At 38.4% G+C, this 24,408-nt stretch overlaps 1 long non-coding RNA gene across 2 annotated transcripts in view; it reads left to right on the forward strand.

The window, feature by feature from the left end:
* The window catches only part of LOC110742823, a 52,362-nt gene extending 40,397 nt beyond the window's left edge, over nt 1–11,965 (forward strand). The window contains exons 4-5 of one of the 2 annotated variants that reach the window (XR_002520961.2): nt 1,166–1,248; nt 2,016–11,965. This is a non-coding gene — a long non-coding RNA (uncharacterized LOC110742823). Of the gene's footprint in view, nt 1–1,165 lie in introns of both variants that reach the window. The other variant, XR_002520960.2, reaches the window with a different exon arrangement.
* Nucleotides 11,966–24,408: the final 12,443 nt, after the last annotated feature.

Raw genomic sequence — 24,408 nt, forward strand, 5'->3', positions numbered from 1 at the left:
TCTGCCACAGGAGATTAGTCTCTTCCCCATTTGCTTTTGATTCTATTCCTTCCTAGTCCTTCTTAGATTTTGTTGCAACAGTTTGTTCAATTTTTCTCTCTCTTCCCAGGTAATTCTCTCTTGAATTCAGAGTATAAACATTCCAGATTCTCCTGGAATGCCCCAGAAAAGGTTATCTCTCTCCCAGTCTTGATCTCCCACAAACTACTGCTCCACATTTTCCTTGTTTCACTGTGAAGCTTTTAGAAAGAGTAGCCTGCACTCCTTGCTGTTGCTTCTTGTCAACCACTTCAGCTTCCACACAACCCCGTTAGGGTTTATTTTTCTATCACTAACCAGAAACGGCTCCCAATAAAGGTATCTAGAGAAGTCTTGGTACCATCAGATTCCCAGGATTATCTGCTGTGCTACTCAGCCATCCTTAGCTGATGCTCCAGAACCCAGGACAGCTACTTATGCTCCAATTCATTGTTGTGGCAGCAGGCAAAAGAAAATGACAAGGAAAGGGATATCCCTTCTCTTGAAGGACATGTACCACAAGGTACATGTTGCATCTCATTGGCTTGAATGTAGTCACATGTCTAACCTAGGTGCAAGGGAAGTCCTTATTCTAGTTGGCCATCTGTGTAGCCAAAAATTGGAGGTTCCATTTCTAAGAAAACTGAGAGTTGGGTATTTGAAATTTTATATACTAAATGCTAACCAAAGATCCAAAGAAACTAATGAGACTGAAGTTTTAAAAATGCATATTTTGGTATAACTTTAAGGAATTTTGATGTGATATTTTGTGCAATAACAGTTGTTGGAAAATTATTGATGTTTTGTACACTAATATATGCTAAATATTTTATGAACATGTAAAGAGAAGATATACTTTTAAGTCAAAAGTAAATAAACATATACTAATTTATCATTATATTAATATTTAATGTGCCTACATTTAAAAAAGTAATTTTCTTTAACAGACACAGTGTTAATAACTACAACACTGTTACATTTCCCTAAATGTTTTCCTATATTTGCAAATAATTTTTGTATAAAACAAAAGTGATTTTTCCTTCAGTTCACAATGACTCTTGAGAATATCAATATTAAGGCTTTTCTTTAATATTTTATAGTGATTGCAAGTTACGTATATTTTTTATTCCACTTGAATCTCTTTCAGAGTATCAAGCCACACATCTAAATCTACATGTCTCTGATTTTCAAGAACTTTTAAGTCTGACAATATTTGTAGGAAAGAATTTGGTACGTTTTTACTTCGTCTATTCTCTACTTGTTTTACTTCTTTCTTGCCATTAATTGACCTGGGATATTAGATCCATTTTTAAATTACATGACTAATTGTGTAATATGCCATTGCTTTTTAAAGAACCATAGTGACTTGTGCATTTATGTTTCTAATTAATATTTACAAGCAGCGTACCTCACTCTATATAGTTAATGGTTTTAATATTTACTGTAGATCTTTTTTATTCTTAAGTTGTTTTGTTTTACGTTTTCGTCTCCATCAGTTGACGTACACCTTTACTTTGTTTTATTTTAGTAAATATATTCAAGAATTCCATTTTTTTGACTACTTGTATTGTGAGAATTGTTTTTATTGCTTAACACATAATACTACTTAATTGGGGTATAAGATTCTTATAATACGTCCCAGATACATTACTTAGAAAACTAAAAGGAGTCAACTGGAATATTATTAGAACCAAGGCGGAAGTTTCACCATGTGGTTGGTTCTGATATAAGTGTGCGTCTGTGGCCTTTCCTAAACCACAGAAACTGTTTGTTGAGAAATGTTAAATGGCGACACTATAGATATGATGTATTTTTTATTCTTTTTTTCTTAACTTTTCCCCCAAACTTTGCCCTCAACCATGGTATAGTGAATTTCCCATCTGTATCTTTCAATACCATCTTAGGCAAATTCTACAATGTTTTCTGTATTAACATGCATCTAGATTAAAGATTCAATCATAAACTTGATTTAAATGACTTCTTTCTTCCCAACACAGGTCTGATCCATGGCGCTAAGGATCTGAAGTGTGAAGTAAGACCTGGTTAGCTCTTTTAATTACACTCTTCCTTCTGCTCTATGTATAGCTTTTTAGGCTTGGAGCCAGCTATGCTAAAACTGCAGAAGGTGGTTCCAGGCTTAAGGGACTAGCAAACAAAAATGTTCTGATGAGGTGAAAAGTTTGGTGTGGTTCTAGAAACTGTTAAAAGCCAAATAAACTTGAGGTTAGTTTTATAAGAGTCCAAAGGCATGAGATGTGTTTGAAAAGTTAGGTGGGAACCAGATCATGAAGAGTTTTGAAAGCCATAAAGAGACTTGAGATTTTATTCCAACCACAATGGAAAGCCACTGGAAACTTTTGAACAACGGAGTCACTTGTAATCTAATTTATATCTTTAAAAGGTATCTCTGGCCATTGTGAGGAGAATGGTCTGTGAGGGGTAAGAGTATGAAGGAAGACTAGTTAGAGAAGGATAGCGAAGGTCCAGGCAGGAGATGTCAGTGGCCTGGATGAGAGTGGTGTCAAAAAAGATGATGATGCGTAAAATTTGAAGATCCAGACAACAGAATTTGCTGATAGATTAGACACTGCGTGGGAGAGAGAAAGAACTGAAGGACTCCAGATATTTGACCTGAGCAACTTGGTGAACAGTGGTGCCTTTAACAGAGAGGGGATGTATTAGAGGAAGAAGAGCCAATATGATTAAAACAAAGACTCCAGGGTTTGGTTTTAGACATGCTTGCCTGAGATTTTTGCTACATCAAAGTGGAAATGTTAGGTAACTAGTTATGCATGTGAATCTGGAGCTCTGGCTAGAGACATAAATGCAGAGCCATCAGCGTATACATGTGGGGATATGTGGCCTATAAAGCCGTGGGAACAAAAGCAATCACCAAGCAAGTGAGTGAATACATAGAAAAAAAGGGATCCAAAGGCTAAGCCTAGTGAGACGTCAATCTTTGGAGGTTGAGAAGATGAGGGGGAAGGAGCAACGGAGACTGACAGGGAAAGACCAGTACAATTGAAGCAGAACTAGTGTGGTGCCCTGGGAGCCAGATTTAGAAACACTTTATAAAGTGTTTAGAAAGTTTAGAAATACTCTAAAGTGTTTCAAGAATTGTGTCAATCTTTTCTTTAGCTCCTGTAATTTTTTGGCTTTATCTAAGTTGGACAGATTATTGGCAAGAGCAAAAAAAAATTTTTTTTTTTTTTTGTTTCAATACCAAGACTAGTTTTAGAGGTAGGCTTTTCTTTTGTATTTTCTGACAGATACTGCCTTTCCCTTGTGTGATTAGTTTTTTCAAGATGCCACATAGACATGTTTCCCCTTCCCACATACAATGCAGCCGCATCATATGCACATGTGACTCACGTGATTCCAACTCTATGCACTTGAGAAAAAGAACATGACAATGTTGTAGGTGATACCACCTGCCACTCAATGCATATGCATATAGATGAGAACCTGATGTTCTTCTGGGGTTATGCCCACAAAGCAATACTTTCTGAACCTATGGATGGATTGTGAGATTTTTTAAGATATTTTAATTGTACATAACATTCGCCTGATATGCTGAATCTAGTCTTATGTTAGATATTATTCCGCCCTACCTAAGCTGGAATGTGGTGCAAGCTGCCCAGTTTTAAGTTTGTCCACACAAAGGATGTGTGGGATGTTCTTAACTCTGGTCCACTTGGGTCCTGGCAGGTCACTCTCATATCTGTTTCCTCATTATCCAGCACTTGGGCATCTTCTGGGATCTGTATGACTGAGGTGGGGTTTTCTTCCTCCAACCCTCAATTTCCTTGCCACATTAGATTTCGTGAGCTTTCTCTTGGTCCTTTACATATTCAGAACATCTATGTTGGTGGCTACTGTTTCATACACAAAACTATTTTATCAGAGTTCTGTCTTCTTCCTCAACAACAGTGTTTGTATTGAAATGACCACTTAGTCCAAGACAGTACTGTTAGTGGATCTTTTTGATTAGTTTGTTGTATTTTTATTTTTATTTTTTTGAAAACTGACATCAAACAGCTCTAGTTATTTCTAGTTTTAGCAGCAAAATAAATAATGCTTTTTGGGGAAAAAATACATAGCCATTTAAATATGTGATATGAGATGAGCACACCATGATCTTCTTGTGAACATAGGCAGTTGCTGAGGCACAATTTTCCCAGGTGGATAAAGCTGGGCACTGCCCCTCTCCTCTGCATCTATTTGTAGCAACAGATTTCTATTAAGGGCCAAATAGCCATCTAGAAGGAAAGAAATGAAAACTTTGAGGTTCTGGGTTATTAGAGGATATCTGATATCATGGCATTGTTCTGGATGAGGCCAACAGATGAGACAAGGGGCTCCCAGGCGAGTTGGATTTAGGCTTAACGCCAGGGTCTTATTGTTGGTAGGGTGAGCTCTTTCTGGCAAAGTGCGTTCTGTAACCTCCCCTATCCCCCGAACCAGTGTCCAGGCACCATCATAAGCCCTGGAGAAAATGTCTGTGTCTGAGTATAAAGTGATAGAATTATATCTTGGAATTTGGGCTGGGTGTGGTGTGAAGCACCCATAGATGAGAATAAACCTGAGTGGAAAAGCAGTTTCTTCCTCACCCTGGATTCAGAAGTAAGGCCAGGTGCTCTTCAGTGCCTTGGGGCTTGCAGCCTTGCCCTAGAATATTCGCCTGCTGACCAAACCAGGCAGTGGCAAAGGCAGTAGAGAAAGCACTCCCTCAGGGGAAGTGGCCAGACTTCCCAGTTTCCTCCTCTGCAAAGGGTTATTAATCACTATGGGTCCCCTTCCACTTAGAATGCATTTGAAGCACCTGCAGAGGGAGAGCCTTCTCGCGATCAGTGGAACAAAGGCTTTGAGTCAATAGGATTTGGACACCAGAAGAAAGGAGACATTATTTTGCACCACATGCTGGTGAAGTGGGTCTTATCTTCACTGGAATTTTTTTGTAAAATTTGGAGACTGCCCATCAAGAAAGCTTCCTTGTGAACCCAAAGGTAGTGATATTTTCCTTAACAATGAGGGGGTAGAACTTATGGGAAGCAGAATGCAATTAAAACTCATATCCGATATTCTACTGCTCAACTGATGTCTTATTAAAAATGTGTGCTTGTGGCCAAGGAAGTAGGAGGTGCGCTCTCAGCTGTCAGGCAGAGAAGAGAGAGCCGTGCCCTGGATCCATGTTTAAAGGCCTGCACACTCAGATCCCCAGTCCATGAGGAGGGAGCCGTTTACATCCTCTTCCCACATGACAATCAAAATCACACCACAGACTTCATTTTTCTCACTTCTCCTACACAAGGGCTCATGGTTGGGCATAAGATAATGAGGACAGGCTCTGTCACCCACAGTGTGGCAAGATAAGATGTAGCATAGTCAGAAGAAATTATTTTAGGGCCCCCTCCCCCAGAATTTTCACTGGTGACTCAATTCATCCTCTATGTGGCTAAATGGGTGATATCAGATATAGGATCCTCAGATGCCCTGAGTTTTAATTCTGGCTCTACCACTGACTTCATTTCTGTAATAGGTATACTATCAAATGTCTCCATGCCTCTGTCTCCTTGAAGGGAAAACTCACTTCACCAAACTATAAGGAACGCCAAATTATTGTGAAGTCCTCTGTCAAGTCTAGTTGAGATTTGTATCATTCTTCAACCTGTCCAGCATCAGCCCCTCTGGTGTTTTATGAACTGTGGCTCTCCATCAGTTAAGAATTACCAAGACATAATTGCAGGAATGTTTTAAAATATTACTCATTTTTAGTAGCATTTCAGTAGCATTTATAATTACGACTGCTAAATCTTTCTTGGCATTCATTGTGTTAAACCTCGACGGCTCTACCGAGTAATGGGTTTTGGAGTTGGCCAGTAAAACTCATCCAATATCTCATAAGTTCTCACTGTACTTAATTCTGTCCTCAGGAAGACAGAATGATTAATCTTGAAGACATCAATTGTATGTTTCACATAGGAACTGAAAAATGCTTAGTGACAATGAAGATAATAGAAAATCTAAGTCACAAAAGAATGAACAGTGGGCTAATGGCATTCAACTACAGGAGAAGAAGAAGGAGAGAACAAGAAGAGGAGGAGGAGAAAAAGGAGGGGAAAGAGGAGGAGGGGAGGAGGGAAGGGGGAGGGAGAGAAAGAACTAAGGAACACACAGGAACTAAGCAGTTACTCTGTGGACCAACAGTAAACTCAAAGGTCGAATACAGAATATTTTCCTTCTCCTTGTGCCTCTATTTGCTTATCTGGTAAACAGGGATAATAGCTCAAATCACCTGCACTTAGCAGAGATTTATATCTTTGCAGAATTTATAACTATTGTTAGTATTCACTCACTAACTACAATGCTGTAAGTGCTCATTAGGCGTGTATATATATACATAGCTTTCCAGAAAAATAAAATGCCTTCATTTCTTCCTAAATGATTCAACCTATAGAATACATCTTTTTTTGGGTTATATTTTGTTTGTCTACAGTGAAGTTAGAAATGTTTATGAATTGCAGTAATGTCAGAATTTTTAAAAACAGAAACCTCTTTATGTAGTATTTACATATAGGATTATTAACTCCAATAAATTCATGAAGAATTGGTAGATAAAGATTTATGAGTTAAATATTAAAATTCCATGCAGTCACTAAATATTCCCAAAGAAATGGAAATATCTGGGAAGTATATAACCATGTTTTTTGGCCTTTTTTTGAATATAAAAGAGGTGGTTTAAATGACCATTAAATTACATTCCCAGAGAGTTTGTGTACAAATCAAATGATAACAGATTATACATTGACTGGTGCAAATTGCTTCCTAAAGTGAATATTAATATAGGGTCACAATTCTTGAACCATAACCCATGTGGGCCATACTTTGGGATTTGTTGTACTTTTTTGAATGGTAATGTGAGCACAAACTCTGTATTGTGTAACACCCCCATCGGGAGTTGGGGGAAGCATTCAAACACATTAAATTTTCTTCAGTAAAATGTGAAAATATTCACATTAAGTGAGATAAACACTATTAAATTATTTCACATAATTTGATTACTTAAATCAAATAATTTTTTAAAAAGTTTGCAGACTTGTATTTTCTTTCTCAGATTTGTGGATGATTGTGCACCTGTATTCTTTAAAGTGTTTGGGATGCTCTGCAGTCACCTGTGGGGAAGTCTTTGAAAATGTAATGGACACCTGTGGGAGGATATAATATCAAATATAAATAATAGCTGTGGGCTCACATTTTCAGGAATTCACCAAATATGTAAGTCAATGATATTTTTGTTTTGGTTCCCAGGTTTGAAAGTAATTAAATTTCCAATACTACCTAGATAGTGTAGTAGGTAAGGAGAAAAGAAAGTTGAGGATGGTACTTCAGGCACAGGGACAAGGAATCCACAACAGAGAGTGAAAAGAACCTGCCAGAAAGATGGGGGGATAAATCACCTGAGTATGTATCAGTCTGAGCAAATAATCTTTTTTTTTTGGTAGTAAGAAATTCCATAATGGCCAGGTTTACAAAGATATGACACATGCTGAGAACTCAAGCATCCATCCAAACTGACGATGTTTGGTAGTCCAGTCTGCAGCAGGGCCAGCTGCAGAGCTCATGCCTCGGCCCTTGGAAAGGACTCTGTGCTGAGAAGGACCCACTTTTGGTTTAATGCTCTGTGGTCACTGACTTTATGTTCATAATCATAGCTAAAGAAGGGCCCTCACATTTGCATTTTGCACTGGGCCCTGCAAATTATGTAGTGGGTTGTGTCCACAGGCAAGTCTGTGTGTGCTAGAAGTGAGAAGACAACCTGCTGCCTAAGCATGGGAAGAGCTCACTGACCACATGGCCAGGGAGGCCTTCACTGTGGCTCCTCTCAGGTCTGCTCCAGGCATATGAACACTTGCAGAGAGAGGAATGATGTGAAACCAGCTCAGTTGTCTCATAGAACTGATATTTACAGGTTTTTTTGGATAAACATAGAAGTTGACCCTCCCTGGTCTTAAAACTTGAAACTTACATTTGTCTCATCTGAGTTTCTTCCTCAGAAAACTGACCCTAAAGTAAGGGTACTGAAACTCACCAGATCACTGCATCCAGGCCTCTTATTTTTTATGATTGCTCTCTTGCCCTTCTCTAACTCCTGTTTTCCTGCCTTGCCCATCATATAAAGCCCACCAATTTTTGTCAGTCAAGGAGATGGATTTGACACTTTTCTGCTGCAGCACCCAATTAAAGCCTTTTTCCCTGGCAATACTTGTTGTCTCAGTGATTGGCTTTTTGTGTGTGGGCATCAGGACCTAGACTGAACCCCAGGTTTTTCAGTAACAGATGCACGACGCACTTTCTCTCCTTAAGAGGAGGAAGAATTTCCTTCACATAACCTCCCTCTGAACAACAGCATTGGGCAGAATGCACAGTTCCCTTTGACAGGAGGAGTGATGAGGATCTTTGCCACAGCCGTAACCTTCTGCTTATGTAGCATAAGGTGGGAAGTCTGAAGGCATCATCTCCTCAAAGTTAACCTAAGCGGAAAGTAATAAGTCTTCACATTTGTTTTGCATTCTGCAATGTACAAAGGAGGTTTACAACCATTATTAGATTTTATTGATTCACTCATGAAACACACACATGCAAACATACATACACCCCACCTACACACACCCACACATACATACACATCCCCCACATATGCACACAATTTTATTCTGCAGCAAGCACAAGCCACAGAACTGGATCCTCTCCCATTGTAATAAGGGAACCTTTCATCACCTCTTTCTTACTTGTCACTGTCTGTTTTCCTCTTTTCTCTCATCGGTGACTCATGGACACTATTGACCCCCAGGTCTCCACTCCCTTCCCTTCAGTTCTTACCCCAGGCCAACTCTGTCACTGCCATCCCACTGACAAAGTTCTCCAGCACTCATTAGTGCTCTAAGAAAAACTTGGCCTCTCACTCCTCAAGGCCAAAGTTCTGCCACAGAGATCCCTGATTTCCAGAGCACATCTTCCCTAAAACCTAAGTTGAGTGTGACACTGACTACTAGCCCTTCATTCAGGGCAGGCTCTCCCTCTTTGGTTTATAGAACACAGTTCCTTTCCTGGCTTCCTCTTATGCCCCTGACACTGCCCTTCAGTCTCCTTTGGAGATTCTTCTTTCTCCCACAGTGATTGGGGCTCCCCTAGGATTTCCTCTTTGACCTTTTTTCACTCTTTGCATTCTTTCTAGGAAACCAGTTCAATACTTCCCTGTGATTTCAAAGGTCATTTATCCAAATATAGATCTGAAGATCTGTATTTGTTCTGACTAGCCATGTGATGTGGGACACGAGATGTAATCTGTTAAGCCTCAGTTTTCACATCCATCAAATGGGCAAAATAATCATCCCTACCTGATACAGTTATCACAAAGCTTCCCTTATTTATTCACCAAAAGTTTTGAATACTTCATATATGCCATTCAGGGATAACAAGACATATTAAAAATCCTCGTCATTGTAGCACTTCTATTAATGGTGTGGGGCAGACACTGAACTAATGAGCCAATTGATTATTTAATACATAACAGTGATAGGAGCTATGAAGAATAAAGCAGGGCAAGAATGAATGACCTGATAAATGCAAAGCAATTAGCACAGAAGCTGACATAAATTAAATGCTCAGTAAATCCTATCATAGTCCTCCTCATCACCTGCTGTGAGGGTCTTTAGTCTGTTTCTAGCCTAGATGTCTCTCTTGATGTCCATAGAAACTCAAGTTTAGTACATCTAAAGCTATTTTTTTATTCCCCACTTTGATCAATAGCACCAAAGTCTCAGTTGACCGTCAGTTTTACCACCCTAATATCCATTTTAGATCTGCTCCTCCCCTCCAACCCTGTTACCCTGACCTGATTCAGGTCTTCAACTTTTTTGACCTGATCTACTGTGAGAATTATTTGTGTTCCCCTTCTTTAGGCTGTTCTCCACTCAATCCTCCACCCAACTGCTGGGATGGCATATTGGTCCCCTGCTTAAAAGTATACAATGACTTGCTATCATCCTCCATGGGCATAGCTCAGATTTTTTAGCCCAACCCCACTACTCCCCATCCCTCCCATTTTGACCCTCTAGACTGGGACACTGAAGCATATGAAGCTCTTCCTGCTCATTCAGCTGTTTTGTCTCTTCACCTGTGTCCCTCTGCAACACACTGCCTTTCACCCTTTTCTCTCCCTGCAATGCCTTCCACATACCTTTTGACCTGGCTAACTATTGCTCACCACCCAAGACTCAGGGCCAACATCACCTCCTTTAAGCATTTCCCTGGTTTCCCTCTTACCCCTACCTTATTCCAACTGTTACTGAGTTGTGTATCTCCCATAAGTGTCCCACATACTCTGCTCAAATCTCTGTCTCTTTCACTAAAATCACCAATTTCTTTGGATTTTACTTTTGTGTCTGTTTTTACCAGATTCTTATGGAAAGAAAGGATGAGTTTTACTTGTTTTCTTTGGGTTCTTTCAGGAGGACTCCCACCCTCATTTTTCCCATAGGCTGTGTGCTCGTGTGTCCTCCACAGCCCATAATTGTCTATCGTGAATTTGCCAAAGTCTGGATTTGTCAGTCTTAAAAAATACCATGTGGGAAATACCAAACGGCCAGTCTAAGTTGGAATGTATGAAAAACTTGCCTCTAACCCTTCAAGGCCATAGTTGAGCCATGGAGATACCCAATTTACATGATTAAACAGACCACTTAGCATCTCATGTTACAGCATCTGCATTTGTATTTATAATGCCTTTACATTTTTATCTAAGAATCATGGAGTAATTTTTGCATTACTTTTATGTAACTAGAGGGCCCAATGTGAATTTTTAAAATCAAGAGAAATCTCCAGTACAGGAAACTACCAGAATCCAGAATGTTAATACCTTCACTAAATCATTAAAATCCCTTTCCACTGGGCGCCTACAGCAACCTAAGCAACTAGAACAAGGCTTAGCATCTAGAATAAAAAATGAATTATCTCTTCCCTTTTCCTTTCCAGCAATGTCTTCTCTCTTAAGTTCGGTCCTCACTCTAATGACCATTAGGAAACTCACATTCTATTATGTTGAAAACTGAACCAAGTTCCCACCTCACCACCACCCATCCTTTTCTTTCTTCTGAATTCACATCTTGGTTAATGCACCAGAATTTACACAGGGGCCCCAAGTCAAAATTTTGTCAAAGAACTTTAACTCTTTTCTGTCCCTCCCTCCACAAATTTCATCAGCACCCATGCTCTGCCATTTTGCGTTCCTTAATTGTAGTGTCTGGCTGATGGATGTCAACAAGGCTTTGCTGAATGCCTGTTCTTAAAAATTTGCACTCTCAGTTTCATTGCCGTGGCCTTTAATCTCTCACCTAAACTGCTGAAATAATTTTCCTATCCTGGGACTCTCATTTCTCCAATATCCTGTCAAATTGATTCCTCACTTCAAGCCCATTCAGTCTTCAAAGTCTTCAATATCCTATCATCACCTGCAGAGTAAATGGAAATCCAGTAGCATCGGAAAGAGTATAGGGAACATCATCCCAAAATATGGCTCCTTGTTATAAAGATTATTTTAGTTAAAGACCCTTAGAAAGCAACAGACTGTAACAGCCCAACAGGTTCTTCTTGCCCACTGCCCAGAAAAGTCAATGCACTGAGAGCAGCAGGTTTTGCAGCAAATAAGGAGTTTAATAATTGCAAGTCCAGCTAAGCAAAAGGACAGGAGACATTTCTCAAGTCTGCCTCCTAGGAAGCTGAGAGGCTAGGGTTTTAAAGATTATTTGGCAGGTAGAGGGCTAGCGAATTAATGCTGCTGATAAGACAAGATGAGGCCGGGCGCGGTGGCTCAAGCCTGTAATCCCAGCACTTTGGGAGGCCGAGACGGGCGGATCACGAGGTCAGGAGATCGAGACCATCCTGGTTAATATGGTGAAACCCCGTCTCTACTAAAAAGTACAAAAAAACTAGCCGGGCAAGGTGGCGGGCGCCTGTAGTCCCAGCTACTTGGGAGGCTGAGGCAGGAGAATGGCGTGAACCCAGGAGGCGGAGCTTGTAGTGAGCTGAGATCCGGCCACTGCACTCCAGCCTGGGCGACAGAGCGAAACTCCGTCTCAAAAAAAAAAAAAAAAAAAAAAAAGACAAGATGAAATAATATAAGTATCTAAATTGTCTTTGTGCTAAGTCAGTTTGTGGATGAAAGTTCCTGGGTGGGAGTTAGTTTCTTGGTCTGACTCACAGGTCTGACTAGAATCATTTGGTTGCCATAATGCAAAAGTTTGAAAAATATCTCAAAGACCAGTCTTAGGTTTTGACAATACTGGTGTTACTGGAAAGGGGTCCTGATCCAGACACCAAGAGAGGATCTTGGATCTCATGCAAGGAAGAATTCAGGGTGAGTCCATAAAGTTAATGCAAGTATATTAAGAAAGTAAAGGAATACAAGAATGGCTACTCCATTGGCAGAGCAGCTGCTTGGGTTGCTCGATCAAGGATACTTATTATCACTTCTCAATTATATGACAAACAAGGGTGAATTATTCACGAGTTTTCTGTGACAGAGGTAGACAATTCCTAGAACTGGGGCTTTCTCCCCTTTTTAGACCATATTTGGTAACTTCCTGATGTTGCCATGGCTTTTGTAGACTGTCATGGCACTGGTAGGAGTGTCTTTTAGCATGCTAATACATTATAGTTATCATACAATGAGCAGTGAGGATGACCAGAGGTCACTCTTGTCTTCTCCAAATTCTGGAGAGATTTGGTAGAGAGAAACAAGTATACTCCAAATTTTGTTCACAGGAGTATACTTTACTCGATTGCTACAAGCTGTAATAGCTCAAAAGAAAAGTTTCCTTGACTTTGAAAAACAAAACAAAAGATCATCAAATAAAGTGTTTTTTCTTTTCTATTTTTGCAAAAAAAAAAATAGCAAAAAAAGTCAACAGCAAAACAGGATTTTGAGTTAAAGACCCTTAGTTTTAAGCAAAAAAAGTCAAAAACATTACTTCAGTCTTCTATTAGTTCAGTTCATGCAGTTAACTCCTGTTCTGCTTGATATTCATGAACATTCCAGCTCTCCATGAGAGTCCTGAAAGTTTTTTTCCTCTATTCTAATGTACAATCTACAAAGTTATTAGAAACCTGTATTCAACAGCACCTGTCAAAGCCCTATAGCTGATTATAAGTGACCTTTTGAAGAGGATTAAAACAAAACTACAATTTTCTGCAGATGACAAAAGTTTTAGGACAGCTACTATTAAAGCCATAATTGACTAGCAATTTTGATTACTTCCATGGAATACAACAATTTTAACATAACAATTATAACTATTAATAACATACAGTAAGTCATATCATGATCATAAGAATTTCCCATAATTTTGGAACACATACCATACCACTAACATATTTACACAAATAAAGCCCAAAGAAAGCCAAATACCATTTCATATTTGACAATGTTTCCCATATGATTTTTATACCAAATAAGCTAATTTGGACTTTAGGGGACCTGATATCTGAAAGATTAATCATGTCAGAAAAAGTCATAATTTATCATTTGATTTTGGAAAGTTTGTCAAATATCAAATCCCAGATAAGTTACTAATTTAGCCAAAATGATAAATCAAAAATTTTAAAAAGGCAAAAACTTCTCCTCATTAAGAGGGAAGACTTAGCTTTCCAAATAATGTGTCTCTTTTCCTTCCCTTATTTTTCCTACAGTTTATTCAAAAGGGAAGACAAAAATCTTTCATTTTAAAAAATATTATGTGAAAATCTTGTTCAAGAGAGAAGGTCAATCTTACCCTTGCATTAGTGCACTATTGATGTCAAACCTAATTCTTAATAAAACCTTATAGATAAATCTATCCAATATTAATCAGTATGACCATAGGTAAGATTCTTATAAACCTTTTATAACCCTTTACAACTTGCTGTTGTTGTTAAAGAGTAGAGAAATGTTCTAAGAAAACTCTGTTGTGCTTTTATTCCAATGTTCAGTTTATGGAATGACTGAATAATACCCATTTAACTTTGCCAATATAGTTACACACAATTAATTTTTCATAAATCTTAAACAACTTGTTCAAAGCTTTAGATTTTTCCTATCTCACTTAAAACAATCCTTTAACCCTCTAAACTTAGGCAAGAAATCCACATTCCCATGCCTTCTTTTGGTAAAATTGCATTCTACTTTCCTTACATGCCTGTGTCTAGAACTGTTTCTTCAGTAGTCTCAAATACATGTTATACTGTTAACTCTTAGCAACTTTTATTTTTGGTGAAAAACCTAGATAGTAAGCTATTTTAATTATGTACCAGGGGTGGAGCCTAGGGCACCAGACAGAAGTGCAGATAAAGTCTGACTCTTTCCAGCATAACTAGAAGGTATAGCTAACCCCACATGTCCTCAGGCCTTAACGAGCTGTTAAGCAGACAAGTTGAACTGTTTTCAAAAGCTAAAGAAGGTCAAAAGGTTATGATCGTAAAGCATATAGCAAACCTAATATCTGACTTGAATAATTTAGACTGAATGTCTCAATTTTGATGATATTTTTATTTTACCAATAATCCTTAAAACTGTCTTTATTTCCCAAAGCTTACCAAAGGCATGTGAACTAAAAGGCATTATTTTTATTTTTCTGACAAATATTTTATTTAAGCACTTATGATTATTATTTTTATTTTTGAGATGGAGTCTCACTCTGTTGCCCAGGCTAGAGTTTACTGGTGCAATCTTGGCTCACTGCAACCTCTGTCTCTTCAGCTCAGGTGATTTTCCTGCCTCAGACTCCTGAGTAGATGAAATTACAGGTATGGGTTAATTTTGTATTTTCAGTAAAGATGGGGATTCATCATATTGGCCAGGTTGGTCTTGAACTCCTGACCTCAGATGATCCACCTGCCTCAGCCTCCCAAAGTGTTGGGATTATAGGCATGAGCCACTACACCTTGCCTAAGAACTTAGTATTTTTAAGCCAATTAATTGGAGATTTTTCATATATGAACATCACATACACAACACACATAAATGCAAAGACAGACAGAAGAAGATTCAATAGTTCTAAGATTTTTCATTTGCCAGTTTCTTAATTGGATTATTGGCTTCAGGATGGAGCTTTTGAAGGAACAAGGCTAGGAAAGCATGCAGTTTCTACAGCCCAATAAGCAGGCACAACTGGAAGACAAAACAGATTCCAAAAATTAATGGTCCAATTTTTATATAAGATCCTAGATCCCCAAAAGAGAAATGCTACAGAAAAAAACAGTGCCATGATTTTACCATGCATTTCATTGCAAAATAACCTGAAGCCTATTCTGTGATTAGCTGATCCCCCATGAGAGTCTCATCTCTCAGTGAGAGGGTGGGAACATCTCCATACCTTCCAAGTGGCCAAGAGCATGTTTCTCTGATCCAAACTTGCAAAAAAGCCATGTATTTCCCCATAATTGCCATTAGCTATCCCCCAAAGTATATTTCCTACATAGTTATTACACGCCAAAGCTCTTTCATAATGCGGATTTCTGATATCCCCAAAAGTCAAAAACATCAGACAAAGCATGCAAAACAGAACAGAGCCTTAGATTTAGAGAGAGATGTATCCACTTTTAATTCTTGAGGTTTCATGAGGAAAACAGATGTTTTTCCCAAAACAGGGTCTATGCCACCTCCTCTGTCTTTTCCAAGGAGTTACAGGCTGTGAGAGCTTGAATAGCTGCTTTTAATTAAGCTGACTTTTAACCATAGTGCTCTTAAAAAAAAAAAAAGTTCTTTTAAATTTCTTATTACTCAACTTTAGCCAGGCCAAAAGGCCAATATTTCTGGCTTTTAAATTTTACCAGAAGTAACCACTCAGGTGCTCAGAGAAAGAAAAATTCAAGATGGTTTATGGATGAGAAGAGAATTAACAGGTGGTGAAGGTCACATATATAGCAACCAGAAAGGACTCATTCCCTAAGTCAGGAACTGAACCCTGAACCCAGGCCACCACAGTGAAAAGACAAAGCCTTAGCTACTGAGCTACAGCCATCAGACAGTTTCCATTGCCCTTCCCAGAAGGAGTCTAGAGCAGTCAATTTAGAGATTGCAAAGGCTTTTAGTTGCTCAAGATAATTTTTAGGACTATCACATGAACCCCCAAATTTCTGTCCTCCAGGTGGCAGAGACCAAGAGAAGGTACTGCCACACGGTTAAAAGGTCAAACTTTCAAGGACATTCTTCAACGTGTGGTCTCTGGGCAAGATGGTCACCCTGAGTAGCAGAAAACATAACAAAGCCAAAGAAGAGTAAAGGGAAAAAAGAATTCTCAGAGAGACCAGAGAAAGATCCACCCATTGCAGCAACACTGTAAGGTTCAGGTGGCCGCTCATAGGGGATCTTTTCCAGCAGTTCTCAGGTTTTCCCTTTTGGGAAGGCAAAAGCTCCCCATGCCCTACGTTCCTGTACATGCCTAATCCTATCACTCATAGTCATCAGCAAGGAGTACAAGACAGATTAATCCAAAGACAATACTAGTTAACATGCCATAGTGCCAAATCCTTTCTTAGCTGAGAGGGATTTTACTGAGGGGGCCTCTAATCCCCTAAATTTTAGAAGGGAGTCTAATCTTCCTAGGTTGGGCCGCAAACCCAAGTTTGGTCAAATGTCCTTGCCTTTTATTGAAAGGGGCCTTTAACTCTCTTCGTTTTAGGAGAGACTCTAACTCTCATAAGTTGGGCCTCTAACCCAATCCCATCCTCTACCCAAGTAAATGCACCCCACTTACCCAAAGCTGGCCAATATGGGCATTCAGACAATTTTCCTTTGGGTCAGGGGTCTCTTCAGTATCATCCCTTTATGATCACCAGAAAGATGTTACTGGAAAGGGGTTCCAATCCAGACCCTAAGTGAGGGTTCTTTGATCTCACACAAGAAAGAATTCTGGGTGAGTTCATAAAGTGAAAGCAAGTTTATTAAGAATGGCTACTCCATAAGTAGAGCAGCAGCTTGGGCTGCTTGACCAAAGATACTTATTTTTACTTTTAGATTATATGCCAAACAAGGGGGGGATTATTCATGAGTTTCCCCAGAAAAGGATGGGCAAGTCCCAGAACTGAGAGCTCCATTTTAGACCATAAAGGGTAACTGTTTGATGTTGCCTTGGCATCTGTAAACTGTCATGACGCTGGTGAGAATGTCTTTTAGCATGCTAATACATTATAAATAGCATGCAATGACCAATGAGGATGACCAGAGGTCACTCTCATTGCCATCTTGGTTTTGGTGGGTTTGGGCCAGCTTCTTTACTACAACCTGTTTTATCAGCAAGATGTTTATGACCTATATATTGTACTGACCTCCTATCTCATCCTGTGACTTAGAATATCTCACCTCCTGAGAATGCAGCCCAGAAGGTCTCAGCCTTGTTTTACCCAGCCCCTGTTCAAGGTGGAGTTGCTCTGGTTCAAACATCTTTGACAGTGATGTCATCTAGAGAAGCAATTGGGGAAGTTACAAATCTTGTGATCTCCAACTGCATGGCAATTAAACAGTAAGAGATTCTAGGAACAATGACTGGTTATCTTTAAACTACACCTACATCTTGGCAGAATTCAGGCCACTCCCAAATCCTAAACTTGGGAACTTTCATTAGTCTTACAAGGACAGTTTTGGTTCCCATTAAGGAGAGGGTTTGTTTTGGGAAGGGACTGTTATCATCTATGTTTTAAAGTTAACAAAGGTAGTGAGCTTGTGAGGTTGGAAACAAGATGGAGTTAGCTATGTCATATTTCATCTGAGGTCATATATATATATATATGTATTTTTTTTTTACAAAGGTGGTTTCAAGAATTTTCCCCTACCTACATGAAGACCTAAGGTGCCCTTCAAAGAAAATAATAATTTTTCTTTCTCCTCCCTGTTATCTCATTTGGCCAAGAATGTAACCACCCCTGAACAGTCCCTTTCACAAGATAATGTCTGGCTGTCAGGCTCATTTGTTTTCCAAAGCGAACTATTTACAAGTTGATATTCATTCTCCGATCCATTTATTCTCCCTAGTAATCATTTATTGCCCCTCAATAGGATTACCTATATTTCCCAACCTCCTAAATTAGCCTCAGTGGAATATTGGGTAATCATTCTGTGATTTTCCCCTCTGCAGACTAATACATTCATATGCCTTTCCCCTTATTAATCTGCCTTTTATCAGATGATTTTTAAGCAAACTTTCAACAGGCAAAAGGGAAGCTCAAACACATCATCTGTTAAGTTTTGTTCTCTGACCGTTGAGTACCTTTCCATCCTCGTCTCCTCTTATGCCCCCATACAGAGTCTCTATTACAGCCAACTACGGCTTTCTCAGAACTCTAGGGTTCTCCAGGTATCCTTACCTTCCCACTTGCTGCTTTTTCTTCCTTGTATGCCCCACCCCTAGCTATGTGCCCTGCCTGGAGAGCTCCTATTCTTTTCTCAAAACTTTGTTCAAACATTTTGTGGGATTATTATGACATTCTTTTCCCTTCTGTGTACTCTTTCATCTCCACTCTCTCAACAGAAGGCATTTATGGTGTTGTCAGAGGATTTTTCTCTAACTCTATTAGTAATATTCTTACAGGAAAGGGGTCCTGATCCAGACCCCAAGAGAGGGTTCTTGGGTCTCACACAAGAAAGAATTCAGGGCGAGTCTGCAGTGCAAAGTAAAAGCAAGTTTATTAAGAAAGTAAAGTGGTGAAAGGACAGCTACTCCATAGACAGAGTAGGATGTTCCCTAAAGTAAGAGGAGGAAGGCATCCACCCTAAATACAATGCTTGTATATATGGGGAGATGTGCTCTGCCTCAAGGGTTTGTGATAAAGGATTACTTGTCTTAATTATTATATTTTGCAAGAATTGATATTATTATCTTTAAAGCAAAATTAGGGATGCCTTTGTTGTCCAGATATCAGAATATCTGGACACTCTCAAGTCTGGGTCTGTTTAGTAAACATTATTAATTTGTTCCCTTAACTATAAACATCTAGAGACCAGGAATGCCTAACTTTCAGAGAATGCAGCCCAGCAAGTCTCAACCTCATTTCTCTAGCTCTCACTCAAAATGAAGTCACTGTGTTTCAGCAACCTCTGGCAATCTCACTATCTTACATTTGCTTATGTATTTGCTGCAGCTACTAGACTAGGAGCTCCTAGCAGCCAGAGCTAGTAAATCCCCCATTTTCTATTCTAAGTATTGATGCCAGTACCTGACACATAGTCAGCACTTGATAAATATTTTCCAATAAATAACCAAATGGTAAGAGCAAAGCAAAGCATCCAGTCATCTAATATCCCAGAAACATTTTTTTCTTTTTTGAAAGATGTAGTTTAGAAGATAGTGAGAAGTTATAGTTGCTTATTGCTGAAATGATCAGGAGTTTATAAGGATGCCCATAGAATTTATGCCTTATACAATGCAAGGCAGTGACATTGATTACCAGATAATAACCTCAAAAAGAGAGATTCTCAAGAGCTCTTTTGAGAGCTGATAGAACTGCCAAAGTTAAGAAAAGATTAACTACAGAGAACATAAAGAAGGTCTCTAGGGGGCTAAGGACAGAGAAGTTATTTGGCGTAAACGATGAAGGGCTCCCTTCATTGGAGGGCACTGGTGAGAAAATGAAACACTGGCAATGAGAATAAGAGCAATAAAGACGCAGTAGGGGGAAAAAGGCACCAGGAAAAGAAAACAAGTTAGTTGTGACGCTAGAAGAGATATAAATAATCATGTGAATGGGCAATTATCATCCTAAGATTTGCTTCTTCAAAAATATTTTTAAAACAATGAGACAGGCAGTAATGAGATTTTTAAATGGAATCAGGAATTTCCAGTCACATATTTAATTCTTTGATCAAGATAAAGGAAATTAGCTGAGATGTGAACATCACATTTGTCTAAATACTTTATTCTCATGGGGAAAGCCAGGCTGAATTGAGAAGAAAGGACACACAAGACTTGTTAAAGGAAAGGGGTCCCAATCCAGACCCCAACAGAGGGTTCTTGGATCTTGCACAAAAAGGAATTCAGGGTGAGTCCACAGTGCAAAGTGAAAGCAAGTTTATTAAGAAAGTAAAGGAATGAAAGAATGGCTACTCCATAGGCAGAGCAGCCCCAAGGGCTGATGGTTGCCTATTTTTATGGTTATTTCTTGATGATATGCTAAACAAGGGGTAGATTATTCAGGCCTCCTCTTTTTAGATAATATAGGGCAAATTCCTGACATTGCCATGGTATTTGTAAACTGTCATGGAGCTAGTGGGGGTGTAGCAGTGTGGATAGCCAGTGGTCACTCTCATCACCATTTTGGTTTTCGTAGGTTTTGGCCAGCTCCTTTGCTGCAAACTGTATTATCAGCAAGGCCTTTATAACCTGTATTTTGTGCTGATCTCCTATCTCTTCCTGTGACTTAGAATGCCTTAACTGTGTGGGAATGCAGCCTTGTAGATTTCAGCCTCATTTTACCCAGCTCCTGTTTAAGATGGATTTGTTCTTGTTCACATGCTCTCACATTTACTCCCTCCCTTTTATAAGAGAACCCTTAATCCTAAGGGTTGCAGAGAGTCAAAGAACCATCTTCTGTAACTTCTTCAGGCTGAATAGAGGCAATGATATTCCTGCCTAACTATGAGTGTCTCTTGCATTCAGGGAAGAGATGAGTTCAATGAGAAAGCATCAGTATGGTAAGGTCCATTCATAACTCTTGAGTTTTGACAACAGGTGATATCTGAAAGATTAATAAGTGTTTAATTTAAGAAAACATTCAGTAAGCTTGTCCTGTCTTCCTACAAAAAGAACTGGTTGGTTGACAGGAATAAACAGCATTAGCCTCAATTGCAGAAACAAACTTAAAAACAACTAATGAGACTAGAATTTAACAACAAGTGTAGCATAGTTCTTGAAACACAGTATTTTTCTCTCCAGTTTCCCATTTTTACTAAAGACAAATCATGGTAAGATTGATTTGCTTTATTATATTTGGCCTGGTTATTTGTATAAAGTGTAGCAAGAATAATTATTTTCACAAAGGATATTTTTAAATGGGCTTTGATGGAACTCTATTTTATAGAAGGAATCTTACATAAGACTTTTTAAAACCAAGCTCAGCCATGGATTTTTGCCCTCAAATAACCATGTTCTGTAAATTCCTTTCCCCTTGTGGTCTCAAGATAACCTGGGGCTCCTGGACCTGTCAGAAAGTCACATTCTTTACTTACCACAGCTCAGAAATCCTGTACAGGGACTGTTGCAGACAAGGTCTGAGGCCAATTCTCCAAGGGGCTTTTATTGGCTTTAAAAGTCAAGTTGGATTCCTTAAAGGAAAACACACCATTTCCGTTAAAGCCTTGGTAAAATAACCAATTTCTCCAGTTGTGTCCTGTTACAAAAGAAAACAGATTCTTATCGCACTTATGCAAATAACTATATTGCCACAAATTAAGAATACTCAAAAATAGTTTCTAAATTTTGTAGGAATCAGGTAGAGACGAACAAATATGCTCCAAATTTTGTTCACAGGAGCATACTTTCCTCAATTGCTAAAAGCTGTAAATAGCTCAAAAGAAAAGTTTCCTTGACTCTGAGAAACAAAAAAAAGGATCAGCAGCATTTTAAGCAAAGTTAAAAAGATTACTTCAGTTTTTGATTGGCTCAGTTAATTCAGTTAACTCCTGTTTGGTATTCATGACCATTCTATTTGGTATTCATGAACATTCCAGCTCTTCATGAGAGTTCTGAAAGTTGTTTCTTCTATTCTAATGTTACAATTTCCAAAGTTATTAGAAACCTGCATTTAAAAACACCTGCTAGAGTTCTATAGCTGATTATAAACCGCCTTCTAAAGAGAATTAAAGCAAGGCAACAATTGTCTGTGGATGATAAAAAATTTTAGGACAGTCACTATTAAAGTCACAATTGATAAGGAAATTTGGTTACTTCTGTGGTGCACAAAATTTTACATAACAATTATAATTATTAATAGCATACACTAAGTCATTAGAATCATAGAAATTTCCTACAACTTTAAAATATATACCAATAACACATTTATGCAAATATAGCCCATAGAAAGCAAAACACCATTTTACATTTAATAATGCTTCCTGTATGACCTTTATACCAAATAAGCCTAATTTCACTTTTACATTAATTTACTATTAATGTTAAACACAATTTTTAATAAAATCTTATGGACATATTTACCCAATATTAATGTTTAACCATAAGGTAAGATTCTTATAAAACTTTTATAACCATTTACATTTTTGTGTGTGTAAAAAAGCAGATCAGTGCTCTAAGAAACACCTATTGTGCTTTTTTTTTTTTTTTTTTTTTTTTTTTGAGATGGAGTCTCACTCTGTTGCCCCAGGCTGAAGTGCAGTGGTGCAATCTCAGCTTACTGCAACCTCCACCTCCCAGGTTCAAGTGATTCTTCTGTCTCAGCCTCCTGAGTAGCTGGGACTACAGGCTCACACCAGCACACCCAGCTAATTTTTGTATTTTTTAGTAGAGATGGGATTTCACCATATTGGTCAGGCTGGCCTTGAACTCCTGACCTTAGATGATCCACCCACCTCAGCCTCCCAAAGTGCTGGGATTACAGGCATGAGCCACTGTGCCTGGCCCTATTGTGCTTTTATTCTAATGTGTTAATTCACAGACAAAATGAATAATAACCCTTTAACTTTAGCCAATATGTTCACACACAGAATCTCTTACAATTAATTTTTATAAACCTTCCACAACTTGTTTAAACCTTTAGATATATTTTCTTACTTAAAACAATCCTTTAACACTTTAGGCAGAAAAAAGTCCACATTTCCATGACTTCTGATAATCTTTCACCAAAAACACATTTTACTTTCTTTACACGCATTCCATGTAAAATTGTGTTTTTAGCAGTATCACTTACATATTATAATGATAACCCTTAGCAACTTTTATTTTTGATAAAAACCTTGGTAAGTTTGAGATTTTAATTGTGTACTAGGTGTGGAGCCTAGCTTAGGACACACCAGGCAGAAGTGCAGATAAGAGCTGAGTCTCCAGCATAGCTAGGAAACTCCACATGTCCCTAGGCCTTACCTAGCTGTAAAGCAGTCAAGTTGTTCAGTAAGAGTCATAGTGGCTTTTTATGAAGCATTTAGGAGGCCTAACAATCTTTGAATTGTATAACATTTCTTGCATAAATTCCCTTTCACAAATTCTTTCATGACTTACACAGACCATCTGAGACATTCTTGGACTTTCTGACTTGCTCTAAGCATCTCTCATTTTAAACAACCAGTCATTTTACTTCAGGACAAGAATTTACCATACAAGATCCTTTCTTATATAAAATCTCTTTTTTTATAATCTTCTTGGATAGCTAGGGGGCATGGCAAACTCCACATGTCCCCAGGCCTTATCTAGAATCTAATGGCTTTAAAGTAGATAAACTTTTTTAAAAGTTAAAGAGGCAGTTTATGACCTTAAAGCATTTAGCAAACTTAATATCTGATCCACATAATTTAGTCTAAATGCTTTTATCAATACTTTTTGAAGTTATTTTTATTTCCCAAAGATTACTAAAGTTACATGAACTAAAAGGCATTACAGTTTTTATTTTGCTTTCAAGATATTTCAGTGTGTATTTTTGTTTAAGCCAATTAATTAGAGCTCTTTTATAGAAACATTACACACACCACATGTATAGCTACACAGAAAAAAGAAGATTACTACAGTAATTGCAAGATTTTTTATTTTTCAGTTTTTAAGTTTCTTAATTGGATTACTGGCTTTAGGGTAGAGCCCTTGGAAAAACAGGGCCAAGAAAAGAGTCCCTGTTGCCTCCTGTTTTTCCCAAGGAGCCCAGGCTCTAAGATCTTGAATATCTGCTTTTAATTAAACTGATTTTAACCATAGCACTCTTGAATAAAGTTCTTTTAGAATTTCTTGTGCCAAACACCCAATATTTCTGGCTTTTGAACTTTACCAAAGGTAACCTCCCAGGTGCTTAGAGAAAGGAAAATTTAAGATAGTCCAAAGAGGAGAAGAGAGACAAGGTCATGCATATATTAAACCAGAAATAAGTTTAACTTAATTTCTGGGTGGGGAATCGAATGCAGACCACCACTGTGAAAGTGCAAAACTTTAGCTACTGAACTACAGTACAGGGCAGTCTCCATTTTCTTTCCTAGAAGGAGTCTAGAGTAGTTAATTTTGAGCTTGCAAAGGCTTTTAACTATTTAATATGATTTTTAGATTTAACTATGACTTGAACCCTAAAATTCCTATTCCCTGGAAGGCAGGGTTAAAAAGTCAAGCTCCCAAGGACATTAAACAAGGTGGAGACTTCATCCAGTTTTTTTGTTTG

This window comes from Papio anubis, chromosome 4 (genome assembly GCF_008728515.1).
Source record: "Papio anubis isolate 15944 chromosome 4, Panubis1.0, whole genome shotgun sequence".
Classification (NCBI taxonomy): domain Eukaryota; kingdom Metazoa; phylum Chordata; class Mammalia; order Primates; family Cercopithecidae; genus Papio; species Papio anubis.